The 21,458-nt window shown below is 40.9% G+C and overlaps 1 long non-coding RNA gene across 1 annotated transcript; it reads left to right on the top strand.

Annotated features, from left to right (window-relative positions):
- The first annotated feature begins 1,483 nt into the window (after nucleotides 1-1,483).
- On the top strand, nucleotides 1,484-21,005 carry LOC144583519 (uncharacterized). Its single transcript, XR_013537326.1, has 2 exons — nucleotides 1,484-6,415; nucleotides 14,677-21,005. It is a non-coding gene; the product is annotated as an uncharacterized LOC144583519 (long non-coding RNA).
- The last annotated feature ends 453 nt before the right edge of the window (nucleotides 21,006-21,458 follow it).

Here is a 21,458-nt window from a genome sequence, read left to right as displayed (position 1 = left end):
TGCCATTCATGAATGCGATTTCACAGTTCAGATTCTTGCACAGCATAGTGCAGCACTAAAAACATCGCTGTCATTCCTGATAATTTAGTAGTACAGCAATTTCAAAAATCTGCCAGTCATTGCTTCAGTTAAAAAGAAACCAACAGGTTGAGTCGGGCTCCGCCACTGTCGTTGTCCCCCCCCATGACACACACACACTGGCAGCTCCCAAAATCCCTCCATTCTCTTTCCTCACACACACACTACCTCGCTGGCTGGCTCACTTGTGGGACCATGCAATCGGGGTGCGCACGCGCCCTCCCGCCTGTAGAGCTGCCGGCACAACCAACCCGCCTCAACAGGCTCACCCCGCACGTGCCCAGGCCAGCCAGCCAACCACCCTGCCCGCCTGCAGAGCCCAGGAGTGCCTCCGCCCACCTATAGTTACCTCCTTCACATGCGCTTTGCCAACCCTGCACCCCGTTCCTTGGGCTGGTCTTCCGATTTCTCTTCCTTGCTGTTTCCCACCACCCACAGTCACACTGTGCGTTCCTCACTGCCTTCCCTGCCAGAAAAACCACTCCATTCATCTAGAATCTCCTGGTCAGCAAACGGTTCTGCAGAACTTAGATGGGGGGGGAAGGCAGATCCAAGCCTTTGCAAAGACTCACTGTGTTTGCAAAGGAAGTGCAGCTGAGGGGGTCACTTTCAACTCTTTCCTCCTCAGGGCTCCCCATGCGTAGGGCGGGAAAGGTGAAGGGCTGGATTCTCCAGATGCACAGCCTTTGCAAAGGCAATGGGTCTTTGCAATCTCTTGGATCGGTCTGTGCCCCTCTTTCTCTCTGGCACTGAAAGAGTGTGAAAGGAAACAAAGCAGCCCCCTTGCTCCGATCACTTTGAGCTCTCTCTTTCACACTCTTTCTATGGCGATGGGGAGAGAAAGAGGGGGAAAGGCAGATCCAAGCCATTGCAAAGACTCACCGTGTTTGCAAAGGAAGTGCAGCTGAGGGGATCACTTTTATCTCTTTACCCCCTTGGTCCTCGATGCTCCCCGCTGCCCTCGGCGGCCCCATGGCAGGAAATTCAAATGGGGGAGGGCGGCAAAGAGCACTGAGGACCGAGGGGGAATGGAGCTGGAAGCAGGTAAACAGAGTCTCCCTACCTTGCTTAGGCTGGCCTGGGTCTCCAGGCGACGTCCCTCTCTTAGCCACCTCCCTTTCCCACAGCTTTGAGGCAAATCCCTGGCCAACAGAGCCTTCCTGTTAATTGCCCTTCTATTTAAATGTTTTCCTTTGTGCGACACGCCCCCCCCACGGGCGGGGGGGTGGAGACCTGTGTCCGCGGCCCAGTTCAAGGAGGCCCAGGGACCGGCAGTGGGCTGCGGACCGGGGGTTGGGGACCCCTGATATACAACATTCTCTTTTCATGCTGTGAGTATGAAACGATGAAAATTTCCCTAATGACTTTGTCAGTTATTGTTTTAATATTGTTATTTTAGTTTTATTTTACTGAAATGTATTGGGTTTTTTTACACTTATTTGGAAATAGTCATTGAACACATTTTTGGTAAACTCACTTTATTTAAAAAAAACATTTACTATGAAATGACAAACATAAGAACTCTGACAGAGGCAATGACCATACTGTGTTTATATTGTGATGTCCAAAATACTTACATCAAAACTTCTTTCAGTCATTTGTGTCACAGCATGTAGAGATAGAGCATGAGAGACAGAAAGGTTAACTTAGAGTGGAAATACACAGGTATTTGTCCCACTGTTTGGCCTGCTCTGCAAACAAGTATGATTTCACTCCTTTTCCTGACATCTAAAATGACATTAGTGCCAGTGCAAACCAGCCCATCCCCAGAGTGTTCATACTCATAGTTTTTTATTCCTTATCAAGGGCTACTCATTTTAAAATGTGAGTAGGGTTGTTCTGTTTTGGTTGTCTTCCAATATGTGTGATTGCTGAGAACAAACCAAATTGAAAGTTTCCTCCTAGAAGGAGGGAGAGACAGGAGGAAGCATATAGGGGCTTGTTTTGTTTTATTTTTTTCTTTCCCTTTAAAGGGAGTTTGAGGCTTGAGGTGCATATGTCATGTGGGTGCAAGGATGGCACCAAATGGCATATTGCACCTCAGTGCAACCTTAAGTGACTCTATGTCGCCCAATCTAGCTTGCTCCAATTAAGCTGTGTAGCCAAGCCTTTACTTTTCACTTCTTTTATCTTCAGTTCCCAACCTATACATTGCGCCTTTAAAATGGTCAACTCCCATGTAAACACAGCATTCAAAATGTTCATGGGAAGGCGGCCCTCTGCTGTGGTCAAAAGCTACCCGTGTCTCCAGATATTTTGGATTCTAAGAATTAGGAAATTCCAAAAAGTTCCAATATAGGAAATGGTCAGCTTATATCCATCATGAATATACAAAATTGGGCTATATTTACTCAATGAAAAGGCAAAAGCACTTTGCACTGGTCAAGCTCACCCACCTTGGTTGTCACTCTGTGCTTTTCAAAGTGGAACTTTGGCTTTTAAAACTAGTTCTAGGATTGTTCCTCTGAGTATATGTGTTTCACCGCACATCTTCCAAAGATAGTTGATGCAGATTTCTGTATATGATGTGGCTAATTATTTGCTCTCCCATTTGTTGTGGAACAAGTATTTAAATTACTCATTTTTCCACTCAGCATATGGGGTTATAGTTTTCCTTGGAGAATATAAACAGTCTTATTGGCTTTATTTCTCCCTCAGAATTATGGACTAAGATCTTAATAACTTTTTCCCCCTCCAGAGCTTGCTCCACACACAATATAAATTAGTAATGTGCAACTGTGAACCTAAACAATTACTTACGTAAATGTCAGACTAGCATGAACAATGCATAGAGCTGTAGCAATGCATTTGGGATGTCTGGACTGGTTTAGATGGTGGGTAAATTGAGTCTTTCTTTTTAGTGGCTACAACTTTTAAATTTATCTCAAGACTTAATACACATGAAGCATAAATTGTTTTGTAATTTACAAATGTTGTAGAACCCCTCCTCTAGTTATGTTACCAGACAAATTGTAACTGAATCCTTGAAACATACCCACCAGACTACTTAATATTTAACCAGATCATGTTGCCTTCTTTTCTTCATTTTTGGTTAACATAGGGCTTTAGCTAATTAATCCTTCAGTTACATTTATTCACCATTCAGCTCATCTATGTCTAACCCTTGCCTGAAAGGCAGGGCCATCCTAAAACATTTTGCTGCATGCGGCAAAAAACAAGATGCCGCCTCTTCCACTGCTGTAAGCCAATGTCTCTTTCATGTATCCCCAATATCATTCTACCTAGGACAAGAGTGATTAACTATGACCCTTGAGAATATTCTTACAATTATGAGTACTTATGCTGAATAAGGCTGATAGGAATGGCAATCAAATAACATCTGGAGAACCATGATTGCTCTCTACTCACCTAAAGTAGAGTTTGCCTCACTGAGAAAGTTTTCCTTACTTGTTTCTTTTACAATTGTGCCATAATTCATTCCTCTTTGTAAGCATATCAGCCTTCCAGTTTATTGATTTTATACAACAGCCATTGTGGATTGGACAATTCATCTTCTCTGGAACACAAAAATACCTTCAGGTGAAGTAACTTTAGGAGCAGCTCAACATAATCTCTACTTCATTAGAGATGAACAAACAGATTAATCCAAAAGATACAAAACAGGAGGCGTCACTTCTGCGGGGATGGGATGCACAGCTGAGTCTTCGTCTCCTCGCCCTGCTGAATGTAAATAAGTTGCTAAATGCCTTTTTCTCTTCTTGAAATGTGAGTAAATCTGCTTAAATTGTGAAAAGTTCAAGCAGAGATAGAAGTGCTTTTTAAACTGTAAAAGCCTGGCTGCTTATCTGGAGAATGCCAGTGAAAGTTGAACAGCTAATGAGCTGTAAAAAATTACTTTGTTTTCCTGTGCTATGAATGTTTTGCTTTGCTTATGAGAAAAAATAGAGATAAGAGTTCTAAAAGTTGGACTATCAGATTGTAGTCTCGAACACTTAAGACAAATAGAGGTGGAATCCCCTGCTCATAAAGAAGTTTCTAAAGAGACTTGGGAAACTGCTGAAAAAGGAGGGGGGAGGGACTACCTCTCTAAGCAGTCTTATTGAACCCTGCATGGAAAAAAAGATGGCCGAATTAACAACTCATCTGAAAGATTTGGCTAAAGATATACCATGCCAGATTGGTAGAAAACTGGAACAGGTTCTTTCCAAAATAGACACTTTAGTGAAGGAATGTCAACAGATGGGAAAGGACATGAAAGCAATCCAGGGAGAAGTACAGGGGATGAAGGCAAGTGTAGTAAAAATGGAGGACAGAGTAAAGAAAATGGAAGATCTATCAGAACAGAATGAAGAGAAAACAAAGGCACAACAACAGAAGATAGAAGATTTGAAAAAGAAGGTGATTTATCTGGAAGATAGCTCAATTTTTATTTATTTATTTATTTATTGCATTAGAGCGGAGGACAAGTACAAGTAGCTCCAGAGCTGATGAAGTGGATGGGCCAAAGCCGAAAGGACGCTCAGCTGTGGACGTGCCTGGAAGTGAAAGGAAAGTCTGATGCTGGAAAGAAAAATACTGCATAGGAACCTGGAATGTAAGAGCTATGAACCTTGGGAAGCTGGAGGTGGTCAAACAGGAGATGGCAAGAATAAACATCGACATTCTGCGCATCAGTGAACTAAAATGGATGGGAATGGGTGATTTCAACTCAGATGATTATCATGTCTACTATTGTGGGCAAGAATCCCGTAGAAGGAATGGAGTAGCCCTCATAGTCAACAAAAGAGTGGGAAAAGCCGTAATGGGATATAATCTCAAAAATGATAGAATGATGTCAATACGTATCCAAGGCAGACCTTTCAATATCACAATAATCCAAGTTTATGCACCAACCTCCATTGCTGAGGAGACTGAAATTGAACAATTTTATGAAGATTTACAACACCTTCTAGAACTGACACCGAAGAAGGATGTTCTTCTCATTTTGGGGGACTGGAATGCTAAGGTAGAGAGTCAAGAGATAAAAGGAACAACAGGGAAGTTTGGCCTTGGAGTTCAAAACGAAGCAGGGCAAAGGCTAATAGAGTTTTGTCAAGAGAACAAGCTGGTCATCACAAACACCCTTTTCCAACAACACAACAGGCGACTCTACACATGGAAATCACCAGATGGGCAACATCGAAATCAGATTGACTATATTCTCTGCAGCCAAAGATGGAGAAGCTCTATACAGTCAGCAAAAACAAGACCTGGAGCTGATTGTGGCTCTGATCATCAGCTTCTCATAGCAAAATTCAAGCTTAAACTGAAGAGAGTAGGAAAAACCACTGGGCCACTCAGGTATAATCTAAACCAAATCCCTTACGAATACACAGTAGAAGTGAAGAACAGATTTAAGGAACTAGATTTGGTGGACAGAGTGCCTGAAGAACTTTGGATAGAGGCTCGTAACATTGTCCAGGAGGCAGCAACAAAAACCATCCCAAAGAAAAGGAAATGCAAGAAAGCAAAGTGGCTGTCCAACGAGGCCTTACAAATAGCAGAAAAGAGAAGGGAAACAAAATGCAGGGGAGATAGGGAAAGTTACAGAAAATTGAATGCAGACTTCCAAAGAATAGCAAGGAGAGACAAGAGGGCTTTCTTAAATGAACAATGCAAAGAAATAGAGGAAAATAACAGAAAAGGAAAAACCAGAGATCTGTTCAGGAAAATTGGAGATATTAGAGGAAAATTTTGTGCAAAGATGGACATGATAAAAGACAAAAATGGAAGGGACTTCACAGAAGCAGAAGACATCAAGAAGAGGTGGCAAGAATACACAGAGGAATTATATCAGAAAGTTTTGGATATCCCGGACAACCCAGACAATATAGTTGCTGACCTAGAGCCAGACATCCTGGAGAGTGAGGTCAAGTGGGCCTTAGAAAGCCTGGCTAACAACAAGGCTAGTGGAGGTGATGGCATTCCAGTCGAACTATTTAAAATCCTAAAGGATGATGCTGTTAAGGTGCTACATTCAATATGCCAACAAGTTTGGAAAACTCAACAGTGGCCAGAGGACTGGAAAAGATCAGTCTACATCCCACTACCAAAGAAGGGCAGTGCCAAAGAATGATCCAACTACCGGACAATTGCACTCATCTCACACGCCAGCAAGGTTATGCTCAAAATCATACAAGGTAGGCTTCAGCAGTATGTGGACCGAGAACTCCCAGAAGTACAAGCGGGATTCTGAAGGGGCAGAGGAACTCGAGACCAAATTGCCAACATGCACTGGATTATGGAGAAAGCCAGAGAGTTCCAGAAAAACATCTACTTCTGCTTCATTGACTATGCAAAAGCCTTTGACTGTGTGGACCACAGCAAACTATGGCAAGTCCTAAAAGAAATGGGCGTGCCTGACCACCTTATCCATCTCCTGAGAAACCTATATGTGGGACAGGAAGCAACAGTTAGAACTGGATATGGAACAACGGATTGGTTCAAAATTGGGAAAGGAGTATGACAAGGCTGTATACTGTCACCCTGCTTATTTAACTTATATGCAGAATACATCATGCGGAAGGCTGGACTGGAGGAATCCCAAACTGGAATTAAGATTGCAGGAAGAAATATCAACAACCTCTGATATGCAGATGATACCACTCTGATGGTGGAAAGTGAGGAGGAACTAAAGAACCTTGTAATGAGGGTGAAAGACGAGAGTGCAAAAAACGGCCTGAAACTCAACATAAAAAAAAAACTAAGATCATGGCCACTGGTCCCATCACCTCCTGGGAAATAGAAGGGGAAGATATGGAGGCAGTGACAGATTTTACTTTCTTGGGCTCCATGATCACTGCAGATGGAGACAGCAGCCCCGAAATTAAAAGACGCCTGCTTCTTGGGAGGAAAGCAATGACAAACCTTGACAGCATCTTAAAAAGCAGAGACATCACCTTGCCAACAAAAGTCCGAATAGTCAAAGCTATGGTTTTTCCTGTAGTGTTGTATGGAAGTGAGAGCTGGACCATAAAGAAAGCTGACCGCCGAAGAATTGATGCCTTTGAATTGTGGTGCTGGAGGAGACTCTTGAGAGTTCCCTGGACTGCAAAGAGAACAAACCTATCAATTCTAAAGGAAATCAACCCCGAGTGCTCATTGGAAGGACAGATCCTGAAGATCCATGAGAAGAGAAGACTCCTTGGAAAAGACTTTGATGTTGGGAAAGTGTGAAGGCAAGAGGAGAAATGGACGACCGAGGATGAGATGGTTGGACAGTGTCATCGAAGCAACCAACATGAATTTGACACAACTCCGGGAGGTGGTGGAGGATAGGAGGGCCTGGCGTGCTCTGGTCCATGGGGTCACAAAGAGTCGGACACGACTAAACAACTGAACAAACAAACAAATGCCGCCCATCTAGACATAGTCTACTCTGGGCGGCTCACAACATACATGATAAAAACAGTTTAAAATATACACAGTTAAAACAAAGCGATATAAAATATAAATCGTAAGTTTACAATTTTAACAATTAATTTAAAGTAAACAGTTCCAAGATGGTGTGAATCAAAAGAAAAGAAATAAGAAGTAAGAGTCACTTAATTGACTGAAGGGAAGGCCTGCTTGAATAGCCAAGTTTTCAACTGGCTTTTGAAAATGCCCAGTGAGGGTGCCAGCCGAATTTCGGTGGGGAGGGTGTTCCACAGCTGAGGGGCCACTACCGAGAAGGCCCGGTTTCTTGTTTTTTCCTTCTGGGCCGCGGGGGGGGGGCGGCGGCGTGTCGCACAAAGTGTATTACAGTGGTCTGTCTCGAGATTACAAGCGCGTGGACTAGAGCAGTTAGCCCCCCATCAAGATAGGGTCGCAGCTGGGCAATCCGCCATAGATGAAAATAGGTGTAGTGGACCACGGACGCCACCTGGGTTTCCATGGTAAGCGCTGGGTCCAGATGTACCCCAAGCTACGGACCTCACTCTTTGCGGCAAGGGTCGTCCCCCCAAAAGAAAAGGAGTTACCTATACCGCTGATGGAAGGACCGTCCACCCTCAAGACCGGTTCAGCCTCAACCCATTCGATTGCATCCATTCCAATATAGTCTCCAGGCAGCGCTGAAGGGACAGGACGGCATCCACTGAGGTAGATGAAAAGGAGATGTAGAGCTGTGTGTCATCAGCATACTAGTGACACGATGCCCCACACCCCCTGATGACCCCACCTAGCGGCCTCATATAGATGTTAAACAGAATTGGAGAGATGATCGACCCCTGTGGAACCCCACAGTTGAGACTCCACGGGGCCGAGACACTCTCCCCAAGCTGAATTCTCTGGGGACGGTCCTCCAAGAAGGAATGGAGCCAGGCAAGTGCCAGGCCACCAATTCCCAACTCAGAGAGCCTCCCCAGGAGGATACCGTGGTTGACAGTATCAAAGGCCGCCGAGGTGTTGAGGAGGACCAAAAAGGACATATTGCCCCCATCGGTCTCCCTCAGCAGGTGATCCATCAGTGCGACCAGTGCTGTCTCTGTACCATAGCGCGGCCTGAAGCCCGACTGGAATGAGTCCAGGGCATTGGTTTCATCCAAGAGCACAGGGAGCTGATCTGCCACCACCCTTTCAACCATTTTGCTAAGGAAAGAAACATTGGCGATGGGCCTATAATTGCCAATGTTGTCCGTCGCCAAATTTGGTTTCTTCCTAATGGGCCTAATGTGTGTCTCCTTGAGGGCAAGGGGTACCTTGACCTCCTGAAGAGACTCATTAATTATTGCAGTGGCCCATTCAGTTGTTACGGGCCTGGCTGCTTTGATTAGCCAGGCTGGGCAAGGGTCGAGAGAAGAGGTGGTGGCCCGACAGCGATCCAGCACCTTGTCCACTAAATCTGGTGTCACAGGCTGAAAGGAGTCAAGAATTACCAGGCAAGGCATCTCTGGACATCTCTGCTCGATCCATTGTATTTAGAAAAGGAGAAAGGTCACAGTGGATGGCCTCCACTTTGGATTTTAAAAATGCTGCAAATTGGTCAGGTGAGATGCTAGCGGGAGGCCCTTCACCCAGACCAATTCTGGATAGGTCGCGATCTATATGGAAAAGTTCTGCCTGCTGGTTGGAAGCTTCACTTATCTGGTCAGCGATGTAAGATCTTCTAGCAGCCTTTACCTTGGCTAGGTAACGGTTAGTTGCGATCCTGACAGCAATCTTATTATAATCCATTGGTTTCTTTCTCCAAATGCACTCTAGCCATCTCCTTATTCACTTCATCGCTCGTAGATCCTGATTATACCAGGGTCCTGGCTGAGCTCTGCTTCTGAGAGGGCGTTTGGGAGCGATCGTGTCTATGGCCCTAATGGCAGCGGAGAACCAGCCATCGACCAGAGCTGCAATAGGAGCACCAGACAGTTCTGCTGGAATCCCTCTCATGGTATCCTGGAAACCCATTGGATCCAGTAAACTTCGAGGGCAGGCCATCAAAATAGATCCATGCTCCCTATGAGGAGAGAGCACCACTGCGAGGTTACATTTTATTTTTATTAGGTGCTAGTCTGACCATGACATGGGGACTGACACGAGGTCAGTCACCATCGGACCATGCTCACTACACTCGGTGGAAAAAACCAGGTTGAGCATATGGCCACCCATGTGTGTGGGGCCGTTGACATGTTGGGATAAGTTCAAGGAAGCCATGGTTTCCAAGAACTCAAGAGCTGGACCGGATACCTCCGCCTCCACATGGATGTTGAAGTCACCCAGGACCAAAAGTTTCGGGGACTCCAACAGTGCTGCAGAAACAGTCCGCCAGCTCTGGTAGGGAGGTGGTTGAGTCACGGGGAGCGCGGTAGCCCAGCAAGATCCCAATACCATCACTGGCCCCAATCTGCACATGAAGGGCCTCCAAACGTGGCTTAACGACCGAGGAGTGCCTAGTAACCTCTAGAGATTTTCTATAGATAATGGCAACTTCCCCCCCGCCCCTCCAGTCTGCCCTGGTGCTGGACTGCATAACCTGGAGGACAGGAAAGGGTCAGAGGAACCCCTCCTTCCCCTCCCATCCAGGTCTCAGTTATGCACTCCAGGTCTGCATCCTCCTCCAGAATAAGATCTTGAATAAGCTGGGATTTGTTGGATACAGACCTGGCATTCAACAGGACCAGGTTCAGAGTAGAGGGCCAGCTAGGCTGCCTACCTCGATATTGGCAGTTGGTCACAGTGCCAGAACAGGGAACAGCCTTCAAACATCTGTTCACTGTTCTTCTAACACGAGTAGGCACTGTGCCAGCACCATATCTCCCTCTACACATAATCACCATGATGTTAGAACCCTTGCTGGGCCGGCAGACCTTCCTCTCCATATCAGTCAAGAAAGTGGAAAGAAGGGAAAAGAAAAAAGAAGAAAAGGAAGAACAAGAAAAAAATACACTAAATTAATACAATCAAATAAATAACAAATAACAAAGCTCAAGATGCAACAACATCAAAATAATGAATTTTAAGCTTCTAAAAGGAGCTGACCTTAAGCAGGAAGTGGTGACCTGGATAAATTCTATTATGAACTCCCAGCATGTGGCTGAAGAGAATATAGAGAAAATTCATTTTGTTGGGAACCCCAGAAATAAGAGGTCAAGACCTATAATATTGAAAATTTTCAACTATGCTAAAAAAGAGCAATTTCTCAAGGTCACTAAAGAAAAAAACGGAACTATTAGTTTATAGGTCAAACCCAGTATAGATTTATCAGGATTTAAGCAATGAATCAATACAGTGGAGAAAAACGATGAAATTCATTACATCAATTCTAATCAAGAATGGATGGAGATACAACTGGGGTCACACAGTCTTTTTAAAAATATGGAAAGATGGAGTCCTCTTCAGAATCTTTTCTTTTGAAGAAGGCAAGCACTTGTTAGTCATGTGGGGCCTATGGCAAGAAGATCAAGATGACCAAGGTGCAAGCAAGTAGGCCTGCAAGGAGTAGAAACATGAAAGAGAAGATATCTGGACAGAGAGAAACCATTTGATGCTTGAAGACTCTCCCCTCCCCCTTTTTCTTTTCTCTTTCCCTCTTTTTTGCCCTTTTAATTTTTTACACTGTCCCTTCCCCCCTTTTTGTTTTTTTAAAGATTTTTTTACACTTTTCCTCCTCCCCCTTTTGTTTTGTTTTGTCTTTTGTCTTTTTTTCTTTTTTTGTTGTTCTGTTTGCTTATTTTGTTTTTGTGAGGATGGAGAAGAGAGAGGAAAGATAAGGGATGAGGATGTTAAGATAAATAAACAACTCAAATGAAAGAAGGGAAGGTATTAAGGGAAAAAACAGAGTAGGGTGAAATAGAAATGAGGATTTGACTGTGGTCCGGACTGGTGTGGGTGGTGTCTCCCTCCTGGAGCTCACATCAAACCTTAGTGAGGCACAGGGAAGTGGGAGGGAGGAAAAGAGGTTAGGTTTTGAGTGGGAAGTTGGAATAGGAAATCAGATAGGAAAAATGTGAATTTGGGTTTTTTAAGTGTTTTTGTTTTGTGGGATGCAAAATGGGACCAAAAAAGATGGGACATAGAATGGATATGGGAAAAAACATAAGGGTAGCTACTTTAAATGTGAAAGGCCTAGCGTCTGTAACAAAGAGGAAGAGAATAGAAACATTACTGAAGAACAAGGTGGATATTATTTACCTACAAGAGACTCATCAATCAAAGGTTGGAGTTAATGAACTGAAATTACAAAATATTTATGAAAAAGGGTTTGGGACTTCCAAATCCAAAGGTGTAACGATATTGATTTCTAAACATTATGAATTTGTGGTAAAAGAAATAGTAAAAGATAGTAATGGTAGATATTTGATAGTACAGGAACTAATGGGGGAAGAAGATTATATGTTAGTAAATATTTATGCACTGAATGTGAATCAAGGAGAATTAACTGTCATTAAAGAGATGGAGAAGGTTAGAAAGGGATATGTTATTATGGCAGGAGATTTTAATATGGCTTTAGATAAGGTAAATGATAAAACTGTATGTAAAAAGATGAGCTGAATAGAAGAAGTACCCTATTGAGTAAGATATTGAAAACTACGGGTTTAAAAGATATATGGAGAGAATTGAAGAGAGATGAAAGAAGGTTTACGTATTATTCCTCTGTGCATAATAGATATTCAAGAATAGATTTTAAGTTTATATCTCAAAATTTAATTTCTATAGTAGTAGATACAAATATTAATGTGATTAAAATAATGGATCATGCATTGATGATGATGGAAATGAAAGTTAAGAAATATTACAGAGAAGCTAGAAGATGGAGAATAAATTCCAATATTTTTCAGTATACAAATGTAATGGATAGAGCTACGAAAGAATGGATGGAAATATGGTCAATAAATGAAGCAGGTGGGAGTAAAATAGTAGTGTTATGGTACAGTATGAAAGCAATTATGAGAGGAGTTGGCATAAAAGAACCATGTAGAATAAAAAAACTGAAATAATAAAATATATATAAAAAGAAGAATCATTAAAAGATTTAGAAAGTAAATATTTTATAGATAGAGAGAATAAGAATTATTAGAGATTCAAGCTAAAAGGAGAGTTAGAAAGCATAGAGTTAGAAAAAGTCCAGAGGGATTTGATATACTTGAAGAAGAATTTTTTTTGAGTATACTAATAAAAACTCAAAGCTTCTAGCTAGGGTCGTTGTTGTTTAGTGGTTTAGTTGTGCCCGACTCTTCGTGACCCCATGGACCAGACTACGCCAGGCCCTCCTATCTTCCACTGCCTCCCAGAGATGGGTCAAATTCATGTTGGTTGCTTCGATGACACTGTCCAACCATCTCATCCTCTGTCGTCCCCTTCTCCTCTTGCCATCACACTTTCCTAACATCAAGGTCTTTTCCAAGGAGTCTTCTCTTCTCATGAGATGGCCAAAGTATTGGAGCCTTAGCTTCAGGATCTGTCCTTCCAGTGAGCACTCAGGGTTGATTTCCTTTAGAATTGATAGATTTGTTCTCCTTGCCATCCAGGGGACTCTCAAGAGCCTCCTCCAGCAGCACAATTCAAAAGCATCAGTTATTCAGCGGTCAGCTTTCTTTATGGTCCAGCTCTCACTTCCATACATCACTACAGGGAAAACCATAGCTTTGACTATGTGGACTTTTGTTGGCAAGGTGATGTCTCTGCTTTTTAAGATGCCGTCAAGGTTTGTCATTGCTTTCCTCCCAAGAAGCGGAGGTCTTTTAATTTTGTGGCTGCTGTCTCCATCTGCAGTGATCATGGAACCCAAGTAAGTAAAATCTGTCACTGCCTCCATATCTTCCCCTTTCTATTTTCAGGGAGGTGATGGGACCAGTGGCCATGATCTCAGTTTTTTTGATGTTGAGCTTCAGACCATTTTTGTCACTCTTGTTGTACTCCAAACACATTTTGAGTGATCAGAGATAAAACAGAAAAGAATTGTAGCCTAATGAAGGAAAAATTAATGATATTACAAGAATTTTACCAAAGGTTATATAAAGTGACATTGAAAGAAGATATAGAAAATTATATTAAAGAAAATGTAAAGAGTAAACTATTAGAGAATGATAAAAAAGGAATATAAAAAGATATAAAAGATGAAGAGATTACACAGATTATTAACAAACTAAATAATGGTAAAACTCCAGGCTTTGATGGAATGGGATCAGAATATTATGAAGCTTTTAAATCAATACTGATCCCCAAGTTAAAAATACTTTATAATGGAATATTGGAAGAAGAGAAATTACCAGATTCTTGGAAATATTCGTTAACAACTCTTATTCCAAAATCCAATAAAGATTTTACACACCCAAATTCATATAGATCTATTTCATTATTAAATCAAGATGCAAAGATATTTACTGCAATCTTGGCAAATGGAATGAATAAGTTTATTGCACAATATATTGAAGAGGATCAAAATGGGTTTTTGAAGGGAAGACAAATGGAAAATGTAACTAGGAGGGTTTTGAATATTATATATAATATAGAAAAAGATAAATCAAAGGCAGGTATTTTATCATTAGATATTTTTAAGGCATTCGATTGTGTAGAATGGCCAACATTAAAGACCTTTTTAAAGGATTGGGGTTTTGGAAATAAATTTAAGGGGGTAATAGACCAATTATATTTGGATAACACTTCTGCAGTAATTGTTAATAATGGGATGACAGAGCAGATAGCACGGCTTTTCCTATCACTTTAATCATTCTATGTGTGGTGTGCAAAAAGGAACAATCCAGGCTAAAGGTCATGTCACCCACCCTGGTTTCCTCAGCCCAACATCAAAGGACCAATGTGCTATTTTTTATCATAATCAATGGAAAACTCAGCATGGCAAGAGGATTGGAAAAGATCAGTCTACATCCCAATTCCCAAAGAAGGGCAGTGCCAAAGAATGCTCCAACTACCATACAATTGCACTCATTTCACACACTAGCAAGGTTATGCTCAAAATCATACAAGGTAGGCTTCAGCAGTATGTGGACCGAGAACTTGCAGAAGTACAAGCTGGATTTCAAAGGGGCAGAGGAACTATAGACCAAATTGCTAACATGCGCTGGATTATGGAGAAAGCCAGAGAGTTCCAGAAAAACATCTGCTTCTGCTTCATTGACTACGCAAAAGCCTTTGACTGTGTAGACCACAACAAACTATGGCAAGTTCTTAAAGAAATGGGAGTGCCTGACCACCTTATCTATCTCCTGAAAAATCTATATGTGGGACAGGAAGCAACAGTTATAACTGGATATGGAACAAATGATTGATTCAAAATTGGGAAAGGAGTGCGACAAGGCTATATATTGTCTCCCTGCTTATTTAATTTATATGCAGAATACATCATGCTGGACTGGATGAATCCCAAACTGGAATTAAGATTGCTGGAAGAAATATCAACAACCTCATATGCAGATGATACCACTCTGATGGCAGAAAGTGAGGGGGACTTAAAGAACCTCTTAATGAGGGTGAATGAGGAGAGTGCCAAAAATGGTCTGAAACTCAGCATCAAAAAAACTAAGATCATGGCCACTGGTCCCATCACCTCCCTGAAAATAGAAGGGGGAAGATATGGAGGCAGTGACAGATTTTGCTTTCCTGGGTTCCATGATCACTGCAGATGGGGACAGCAGCCCAGAAATTAACAGATGCCTGCTTCTTGGGAGGAAAGCGATGACAAACCTTGAAAGAATCTTAAAAAGCAGAGACATCATCTTGCCAACAAAGGTACGCATAGTCAAAGCTATGGTTTTTCCAGTAGCGATTATGGAAGTGAGAGCTGGACCATAAAGAAGGCTAACCACCGAAGAATTGATGCTTTTGAATTGTGGTGCTGGAGGAGACTCTTGATAGTCCCCTGGACTGCAGGGAGCTCAAATCTATCCATTTTCTGAGTGCTTACTGGAAGGACAGATCCTGAAGCTGAGGCTCCAATACTTTGACCATCTCATGAGAAGAGAAGACTCCCTGGAAAAGACCTGATGTTGGGAAAGTGTGAAGGCAAGAGGAAAACGGGACGACAGAGGATGAGATGGTTGGACAGTGTCATCGAAGCTACCAACATGGGAGGCAGTGGAAGACAGGAGCGCCTGGTGTGCTCTGGTCCATGGGATCATGAAGAGTTGGACACAACTTAAGGACTAAACAACAACATTTATAAAGCTTTAAATTGAAATACTGCACTTGTTTCTTCCAAAATAAATCACTCTCAGAAAAGCAGCTATATATAAGAGTGCAGACTTTTAATACACATTTTATACACATTTTATACACTACATAAAGTGTATACACACATTTAACTTATTTGGAATTTAGTGTTGGAAATGAGTTTTAAAGATATCATGACTTGTCAGAAAGATAAGTAAAGCAAATTAAGTATGGACTTTCACTAGAAGCTAAAACAACCAAACAAAGGGTACTGTGATGCAGTGGCATCATAAGAAGACAAGCTCACTGGAAAAGGCAGCAATGCAGAAAAAAGTGCAATGCAGTGGGAAAAGAGGAAGACTGCACATGAGATGAATTGACTCAATAAAGAAACCCACAGTCTTTTGTTTGGTGCTGCAATCAAAGTAGGACCAGGAGCAGAAAGACTGGGATTCAGATTTTGGGAATAAATTATCATATTCTTGCCTGATTTGGGGATGAGAAATAGAGAAACGCAATTGCTACACACTTCAGACTTCTGCTGTTCTCAGCAGAAACTGCAGAGCTAAATGCAGTGGAGATTAACTTTGGAAGGTTCCTTTTTTCATGGTTTTATGATATGCAATTAGAATGATGGACTAATGAATGGGAAAAGAAATATAACAAAGGTAGAGAATACACAAAGTATGAACAATTTCTATTATCATATGAAGATATTCAGATGACTGATTGAGGAAAGGGTACAGTGAGTAAAATTTATGGATTCCTGTTGACTTAGAAGAAGAAGAAGAAAGTGAGAAAGAAGGATTGAAGTTAGTGTGGTAACAAGATTTTGGAAAAAGAATAAATGAGGAAGAATGGAGGAAGATGTGGAAAATGAGGGTTTTAAGATTTTTGTCAGTGAGAATAAGAGAAAATTTTTAAAATTGGGCTTAAGATGGTATTTAACACCGACAAAATTAAATAAAATTAATGCTAGTTATCTGAATGTCTGTTGGAAATGTGAGAAGGAAATTGGTACATACTTTCATATGTGGTGGGAATGTGAAAAAGTACAAAGATTTTGGAACTAATCTTTAAGGAACTGAATGACATATGTGAAAAAGATAGAGAATTTAATCCTGAGATAGCTTTGTTATCAATATTTGAAAATGTGGAATATGATAAAATGACTAAAGAATTGATTACTAATTTATTAACAGCAGCTAGATTAATAATAGCTAGGCAATAGAAATAAAAATCTGAATTTCGAATGGATGAATAGTATAATGAAATATGGAATATAGCTATAAATGATAAACTAACTTGTAATTTAAAGGTTAAGAAAGGAGAGTAGAAAAAGAATAATTTGAAAAATAATGGGGCAGATTTTTGGAGTATGTGTTAGCAAGAGGAAAAGGGAAAGCTCCAAATCAAGAATCAATGCAGTTCTGGAGAAGAGGACAATAAAAGAAGAAGAATATAGATGGAGGAAGAAAAAGATTATTTCAAGAGATCCCGATTATGGTAGTGGGGAACACATTTAATTCGTATTTTGGTTTGTGTATTTTATGTTTATGTTATAATTAAATAAAATCAAAAAAAGAATTGGACAACGGGTTATGCGGAAAAAGTACAGAAGTTCTATTCCATGGTGATCGGGGAGAAAAAGAAGTTGCTGGTTTGAGTATGTGACTTGAAGGAGAAAGAATGTACTGTAAGTGGAGAGAAAGAAGGAGGTGGGGCTAGCCCACCTTAGCCCAGCTTAATAGTGTTTTTAAGGGGGATTAGTTATTTTATTTAACTGTAATGATCTTTGAATATGTTCTTTATGCGAAAGCTGATTCTATGAAACTATTTTTTTCCTACCATTTGGATTTGCAGGTTACTTGGCATTTTTAATGAGGTAAAGTCATACCTTCTCAGAATGCAGAGTTTCTTTCTCCCCCAACAGACTTCTCATTCACAGATATACATACTATCTTTAATATCCTGCTTGGGAAACACTGTCCTAGAGACTATTTGTCATTCAGAACAGATAATAGTGGGTGGTATGGACCAATGGTCTAACTGAGCTCTTAATGTCCAATGACTTCATCCTCAGGCTCAGATGAGGGGACTTCCATATTATCTAAATCAGCAATTCAGAGTGGCATACAGAAATAGAATGAATCCAATTATAAAGTGATCCTGAGCTCCCTCTTGTGACAGTACAAAGCAAAGAACCCTGTGTTGTGAGGTCTGAGCTGCAGAATCCAGTCTTCTTAGACTTCGGTCATAGTAAGGTATTCATCCTGAAAGCATGTAGTGCTAAAGGATAGTAGGAATGGAAGTGTGTATGTAAGCCAAACCCACCATGTTGCCAGCCCATCCAGAGGACCTGCAAAGTCAAATCAATGGGATTTGTGTAAATGGTGTTGATTCAGTGCATCTGTTGTAGCTGGGACTTTGATTCAGACCCAAGTGACTATGGAGGGGGTATGATCAACAGAGTAGTCTTACTATACTTTTCAGTGCACATATCTTCTTCATAGAACTAACATGTGAAGAAGGTGGAGGAAGTATTGAAAATCATAGAAGATTATGGACAAGTGGTGGGTTTTAAAATAAATTATCAAAAAACAAAAGTTATGACTAAAAACATAAAGAAGGAAGAGGTGGGAAAACTGGTGAGGGAAACAAATTTTGAAGTAGTACAAAAATTAAATATTTAGGAGTCACCATCACCAAAAAACCTAGTAACTTAATGAAAGAGAACTATCTTAGAATACAGAAGGAAATTCAGAAAAACCTGGATGAATGGAGTAAGCTGCAATTGTCACTGACTGGAAGAATCGAAAGGATAAAAATGATGATTTTGCCTAAACTTTTATTCCTCTTTCAAAATCTAGCAATATTACTACATTTTAAATACTTTAAAGACCTGGATCGCCTGACAACAAAATTTGTATAGAAGACTAAGAAACCAAGAATAAAAATTAAGCTATTACAGGATTTGAAAGAAAGGGGGGGTGCAGGACTACCGAATTCGTTATTATATTATAAGGTGTGCGCTATGATATGGATAAAAGAATGGATAACTCTTGTAAACCAAAGTTTATTGAAATTGGAGGGGCATGACTTAAGTACGGCTTGGCATGCATATGTGTGGTATAGGAAACATAAGGAACAATCATATTTCACGGAACATATTGTAAGGAAAGCATTAGGCCTATTGTGGCATAAGTTTCAAGCACAAACCTACAAGAAAATTCCAATATGGGTAGCTCCTATAGAAGCTTTTACGTTGAAAGTGTTGAATCAGAAAGGAGTGTTACTAACATATAAAGAATTACTTAATAGAGAACAAAATATAAAAAATAAGCAAGAATTAGAGAAACTAGGGGTGGCAACAGATTGGCGGTCAATGAATAAACTAGAATCAAGATATAAAAAAAGATAAAAATATGGGCTTCTTTGAGGGTGAAGTCCAGGTGGACAAACTGTGGATTTACACTGATGAGAAAATAATAAAGAAAATGTATACATACCTATAGGAATATGAACTGGAGGATGAGAGGATAAAGATGATGATAAAATGGGTTAGTAACTTTGGTTATAATATTGATACTGATCATTGGACAATGATGTGGAAAGAGTGTTATAAAATGATTAAGCCGGTCAACTTAAGAGAAAATATCCTCAAAATGTTTTATAGATGGTACTACACCTTGTAAGGCTGGCAAAAATGTCAGAGGGTAGCAGCAATATTTGTTGAAAATGTTAAAAAAAAAAAGAGGAGGAACCTATTATCATATGTGGTGGACATGTGAAAAAGCTAAGGGTTATTGGTTACAGCTGTGGGAAATAATAAAAGGAGTCACTCAACAGAAATTAAATTTTAAACCTGAAATAGCACTACTAAGTATTATGCCAGAAATTACTGATAAGAAAATTAAATATTGTTTGATGTATATATTTGTAGCGGCGAGGTTCCTCTGGGCCCAAAAATGGAAAAGTGAAGACACACCTATGATGGAGGAGTTCCTGAAGAAACTGTTGGATATTGTAGAACTAGACACACTCTCAGAAGCACTACGAGAACAACCAAAGGACTATGCAAAACAAAGCCGGAACTTAATATATGTTTGGGCCCAGGGACAGATCAAAACTTAGGGCAAAATGATTTATGTGGTTTTTTTTCCCAATGCTCTCTGGAAACTGGGGAAATTTGGAACTTAATGTGGTTGGAATCTCTGTCCTCAAAAGGGGGAGGGGGAATTTTTTATTTTTCTTTTTTTTTATTTTATACTGTATTTTGTTTGTAGTTTGTAGATTTATATGTTCAAATAAAAAAAGAAGAAGGTGGAGCTGTCCTGAGGCAAAAGGCAAGATGACACCCCATTCCATATCACCTACAAAGACTGCCCAGACTGGCAATCAGTTCTTGCTTTGTCACTGTCAAGCATTTAACAGTTGCATTTGAAAGAAGCAGGCTTGCTCAGGAGGTGCAGGGCTGGCCATATGGCACATGTAGACTTGTTTTCTAATGTCCCACTTTCTGCTCCTACAGGATATGCTGCCTGAGATGTCTGCATGCTCTAGGTAATGGCCAGTCCACTGAAAGGGACTCTGTGAGAAAAAGAAGTTAAAGTAGGCAAGAGAGGTGGAGAAGAAAGAGAGGAAAAGAAGATGGTGAAGGAGAGGGAGAAAAGGAGCAGACTTCAAACATCCAGTTGCTTGTAGTCTAAGAGTGTATAGTTGCTAAAATGTTGCAAGGTTTATTGATTAATTTACGTATTTTAGGTTAGACTTAGAGGCTTAGGATCTGTCTTTCTCTCCATCCACCTTTTGTCTTCTTCTTTTTGTTGGTATAAGTGTGAAAATACCACTTTCTGCTGATTTTTATGTCATTGCTAGAAGTAGGCAGAAGTAAAAGCTTCCTCTGTGATTTATTTTTCCTGAGTATTTCAGGTCTACCATGTCTCTAGAACTGATGGCACCATGTCACCTGCTCCCCACCGCAAATTTTGTTTTTCTCCATTTGAGGGAATGGGTTTTTCATAGAGAGCTAGAAATGCATGAGTACTGTCGTGGACCTGGACAAGGATGGGGATATGTGATCAGACAGTTGGAAAGTACACACTGATTGCACTGGAAAGGGCTGCTTTAACAGGAGTGATCACCCTTAAGGTGATTCTTCTGCGTGCTCGGGAAATGCTCCAACTTGGCCCCCAAAAGTAACAGTCCTACAGCTGGGCCAAAAAGGTTCAGTTTGGGCATGGATTAGGGCTGGGCTGGAGCACATTTCCCTGAATGTCATGAAATAAATTGCACTGAGCTGTTCTGTAAGCGGTCCAGAATACGATCTATTTCTCCATGTGCTCATATCCTAAGTTGGAATTCAATTCTTCATAAAAAGTTATGTTATATGAATGTGGGGTATTGTGCTTCTGTATCCATGATTCAAAAAGCCAGGAAATGACCCAATATTGCTGCAGAATATGGTGTCTGTGTTGTCAGCAGGAAAAAGGATGCCAAGCGTTACATTGCAAAGGGCAGCCTGAATGTTGATATCAATGGCTACAGGATATCCTCTTCTGCTCAGTACCATTAACTCTTGTTGAAAAAATAGCCCTGACAATTGCTTTGTGTTTGGCTGAGAAATAGTGAACTGATGAATAAAGCAGTCAGCTTCTGGGATTTTCCCTTGTGTGGTGTCATTTTATGAATGGTAACAGTGCTGAAGGACTCCTATTTCAACATCTTGATGATTAGCCTGTGGAGTGTCTCAGGGTTCCATGATTCCTTATACTATTTCACATATACATGAAAAACCT

Source organism: Pogona vitticeps, chromosome 6 (genome assembly GCF_051106095.1).
Source record: "Pogona vitticeps strain Pit_001003342236 chromosome 6, PviZW2.1, whole genome shotgun sequence".
Classification (NCBI taxonomy): Eukaryota; Metazoa; Chordata; class Lepidosauria; order Squamata; family Agamidae; genus Pogona; species Pogona vitticeps.
Note: the sequence above shows the minus strand (reverse complement) of the source record. Positions and strands in the feature narration are given on the sequence as shown.